Here is a 5,334-nt window from a genome sequence, read left to right on the forward strand (position 1 = left end):
GCAGTTTTTGGAGGACGCGCGTATTAAGGCTGCCGAAGTCCTGCGTCGGCATCCTCAATTATTATGGGTCATCGTTGCAATATTAGATTGCAACAGTGACCTGCTTATCGCTAAGTGTGGCGTTGTAAATAAGGCAAGGCGAGACTTACAACAAAATATTACCAACAAAATGCTTTTGCAAGTAAAATCTCCAGCGAGGCAAGGTTACAGATTCGCACAGTAAAATTCTGTCACTCAATCCTATAATCGACAAAGAAAGATTACTCTGCGTCAGTGGTTGGTTAAGAAATGCTTCATTCCCTATTCACAAAAGCATCCGATCCTTTTATCCCTTGATGGTACACTAACAGAGTTAATCATACGTGACTAACATTTAAATAATTTCCATATGGGTTCGCAATTACTGTTAGCAACACTTCATGAAACTTACTGGATTGTTCATGCGAAAAATACGATTAAACGAATACTCCGTAAATGTGTTTTATGTTTTCGGTTACAACCTCGTAGCCCGGTGCAACAAATGGGAGATTACCTGCATTTCGAGTTACTCAAATCCATCCAGAGCTTTTAATCATACGGGAGTTAATTATACAGGACCGTTCAACATCAAGGTCTCGAGAAATAAATCGAGTAAAGCTTACATATCTTTTTATGTGTGTAGCTACAAAGGCTATACATATTGAATTAGTATTAGATCTCACGACTAAGATGTTCCTAAACGCACTAAAAAAATTTATTTCTCGATGAAAAAAATGTGAATCTATCTTGTTCGACAACGGTAAAAATTTTCTCGGAACCAGTAATGTATTATGTCAAATTGATGAACTTTTGTCACATCTTGAACATCAAGCAAAAACTATTGACTTTCCGTCCAATCAAGGAATTTCGTGAAAATTTATTCCATCTTACTTCCCTCACATGAAAGGATTGTAGGAGGCAAATGTAAAGGCTATGATTAATGACACATTGCTCTCGTTCAAAGAACTGTATACCGTGTTAACTCAAGTTGAAGTGAGTTAATTCGCGACCGTTGTGTCCTCTTAGCCACATACTAAATGAATTAGATGTTCTAACGCCAGGACATTTCTTGATTGGAACATCGCATTACCGGAAGAGTACTTGACTTTTCTTCAAATGGTATCAATCGTTATCAATTAACTTCAGCAATTATTTTAGAAACGCTGGTCGCATAAATATGGATTGATACGTTCAACTTGACCGTTTCCTCTTGGAACTCCCGTTGTGATCGCGACATGCTCTATATTTTCTTCGGAGCAGTACTCTCTGAAATCAGTTGATGTGAACGCCGAGCCGCGGTCACTAATTATATGTCGTGGGTTGCCAAAAGTTTTTTGTTGATTCTTCAGGCGGTCCAATACTTCTCTTGCGTTGGTTGACGGGTATATCCATACGAATTTTGAAAATCCATCGACAACGACGAACAGATTATATAATTAGACTTATAAGACTTATTAAGACTTATATAATTTCGACATTGCCATCACTGGTTCAAAGTGATCAACATGATAGGTTGACAGCGGTCCCCCTTCGGGATAGGTTTAAGCATCCTTTCCTTCTTTTCATTTTTTGCTTCAGCTAGTGTACAGTGTACGCAACAACTCACGTACTTCTCGAGCTTTTCCGTCAGATTCGGAATGTAATACTCTGATTTTATACTTTTCAGCATTTTCTTGATACTAAAATATGTCTCTATACTAAAAAATGTCTCGTGGGCTTTGCGTATTATGTCCTGCTTGTGGATAGTACGATAACTTTTCTCTCGCTGGTTTTTATTAAAATTTCGTTTTCGCAGACGTAATCTTCGTATGGCGCCTTCTGCAGAATCGGCTTAATCACACGTAACCTTTTTTTTTCATTTTGTTGTTTTCTTATTATCGGAATTAATTTATCAATCGCCATCACAGGATACCTGCTGAGTGCGTCGACGTGTTAGAGACGTGTTCCCGCGCGATGTTCGACTTTGTAGTCAAACTCCTCAAGCATTAATGCCCACCTCGCGATTTTGGGAGAAATATCAATCTTGTTCAATGTTTTTTGTAATGTCGAACAGTCGGTTACCAATTTAAACTTGATTCCGAGCAAGTAAACACGGAATTTCTTTACTGTTTGGATCACTGCTAACGTTTCAAGTTCGAATGAGTGTAGTCTTTTCTCGGCGTCTGAAGTCTTCCTACTCATGTAATAAACGACGTGTAAGTGATCTTTGTGCAGCACTAGAGCCTTCCTTACTCGCGTCGGTGTGTAACTCGGTGGTTGCATCAGGGCGAAAGATTTGTAATATTGGTTCGCATGTTAACAGCTGTTTGAGTCGCTCGAATGCTTGTTCTTCTTTTGGTTCAAAACGGAATTTCTGGTCGTCTTTTAACACATCTGACAATAGTCCTGCGATCTTAGCGTAGTCATAAATAAATTTTCTGAAATAACCCTCTAAGTCGAGGAAACTCTGGATCGCTTTTTTTGATTTTGGAGGGGGAAAGTTCTTCACAGCTTTAATCTTTGATGGGGCTGGACTGACGTTGTCCCCTTCGTAGTCCAGATATTCGACGCGTCCTTTCAAAAATTCGCTCTTCTTCCAATTGATTGCTAAACTTTTTTCAGCGGCCACTTCAAGTGTCTCTTTTAAATTTGCAAGTGCTTCTTCTTTGTTTCGACCTGGTATTATCAAATCATATAGATACGTAAATACGATATTTCTTCGGCTGAGATCATGGAAAACTTCGTCTATAAATCGTAAGAACGATGTTGGACTGTTACATAGCCCGAAAGGCGCCTTCAAAAACTCATACTGACCGGTTGGAGTCACGAATGATGTATACTTGTGACTTTTTTCTGATACGGGTACATGGAAAAATCCGTTCTTTAAATCAAACACCGAAAATACGCGGGCTTGCGCGAGCGCGTACAGTCATCGATCAGCGGCATTGGAAATCAATCACGGACTATTTTCTTATTTAATTGTCGAAAGTCTATGCATACGCGATACTCGTCATTCTTTTTCAGTACAATTACGACCGGACTCGAATAATCACTTTTGCTTGGCTGGATAATACCGTCGCGTAGTCATTCGTCGACCTGCACATTTAGGATCGCCTTTTCTTTAATCGCCAACCGTCGAGGCCTCAGACTGATAGGTGATTCGTCCCGTAACACGATTTTTGTTTTCACATTTGTCTGAACTTCTTTTTGCGGCTTATGTCTTTCGATAAGTTTCTCAATTTCTTTGCGGTACTGACCGGTAATGTCCACTGATTTTGTTTCGACATAATTTACGAATGACAATTCACTTAGCGCGTCACTGTCATTTTTTTCTCGCGACCGTTTTCTTTTTTAGTGTTTTCTTTTGCGGTTTCTGTTTGGCTTTCTTCTACTGCTAATTTCTTGATGGTAACTCGGCCGCCTTGAATGTTGACGTGCATTCTTCTTGTTAGCTCCTTACCCAGCAGCTTAGCGTGCCTCATGGCAAAGTCGGGTACTACGTACACGTCAGTAACATATGTCTCACCGTAAATTACTATTTTTGTGTGGAACATTCCAGTAGCCTTCACTAACACGTTGCCAAAACCCTGGAACGTATTCGCACTCGACTGCAACAGTGGACTGCCCATCTTCTCGTGCTCACTCTGTCTCAGTAATGTTTGTCGTGTTCCGGTGTCTAACATCGATCGTATTTGCGTGTTTTTTATTTGTACGATAATTTCGTCATCTGTTGCCACTGGTTCTATTGTGACTACGTTTAGTTTATTGTCATCCTTGTCCGACGTCTTGTCAGTTGCAGCACTTTGTTGCGATGTGTCCGAACTTGTTGCACTTGAAACATTTCGGGACCTTTTCTTTGTCTGGACACTCTCGCGCAATGTGCTCGACCGAACCGCACCCGAAACATCTCTCTTTTTTATTCTTCTGTCTCGTTCCTTTCTTTTTTTTGTCTGTCTCTTTGAATTTTGTCTTTTTTGTGACCTTTCGTCATCTTCTTCTCGGACTTTTCCTTCATCCTGTCGTATTGCTTTAGTTTCTTTTTTAATTCGGTGATCGTATTTGCATTGTAGAGGATAGCCTTGTTGCTTTCTTCGTCCGATATTCCGTTAATGATGTATTGTATTATATTAGTGCCTCTTCTTCTATGGTCCCTTGACTAGCGATTGTGCTCATGGCATATATATACTGTCGTGGCGTATCTCTTTCGATAATCTTTTACGCTTTATTAACTGTGAATGAATTGTGGCACTGTTTAACTTTTCTTCGAATTCACGCACCAGCCGTTGTTTCATCACTTTCCACGAAGTAATGCCCCTTTGTAGCGCGATATATTACTTTGCTGAACCACGTAATAACTTTTTCGCGTACATCATTTTTTGCAATCCGTTCCTCTCTAGTAACGCATTCGTGTCTCCGAATTCTTCTATCCATTTTTCTACTTGCAGCTTATCGTCTACAGAGAAGTGCAAAATACTTCCCTTTACATCTTTAATAGTGAAAAAATTAGCGACCATATGGAAATCGTCCTCCAAAATGCGCACTCCGTCTCGTTTTTCTTCGTGCCTCAGGGATATGAGTATACGTATCCTCGTCTTCTTCGCTTTCTTGAGATGTCTCCTGGTGTCCCTGTTGAAAAAATCCATGTAGGTTTCCATGGTAATCCATATAGAAATCCATGTGGATAACCATGTTATGTTAAAAATCCATATGGAAATCCATATGGATAAGCATGTCATATTAAAATCTATATGGGAAATCCATGCGGATAACCATGTTATTAAAATCCATATAAAAATCCATGTGGATAACTGCATGTACGTTATATTAAAGTTCATATATGGAATATGAAAATCTATATAAAAAATGTGAAAAATTCATATATAGGTTATGCATGATTATCTTATATATAATATAAATTTTTCAATTCTTTTGTTTAATTTAATATTATTTTTTATTTTCTATTTGTATAATTTAGACTGATTTGAATTTTCATGTATAAAAAAAATACATGTACGAACCATATATTGGCGAATTTAATATATTAATGATATATGAATTATAAATTATTTACATATCCTGCCGAAAATGTTCGATTAAAACCGATTATAAAAAAAGTTATCCGAATCGATCGGGATTTCTGCACCGAAAATACGGTATCAAAAAGGATTAAAATCATTTAAATCGGATATAAATCACTTTAAACGGATTAGTATCAAGTGATAAGAATCTATGTCAATCCAAACTTCGACGATTGCTCGTACAAAAAAAGCAATTAGTCGATCCAAAATTTACTGATTGATATATGAATATATCATGTCAAAATTAATTATATAGTTC

This window comes from Wasmannia auropunctata, unplaced genomic scaffold, assembly GCF_000956235.1.
Source record: "Wasmannia auropunctata unplaced genomic scaffold, wasmannia.A_1.0 LD336106.1, whole genome shotgun sequence".
Taxonomy (NCBI): domain Eukaryota; kingdom Metazoa; phylum Arthropoda; class Insecta; order Hymenoptera; family Formicidae; genus Wasmannia; species Wasmannia auropunctata.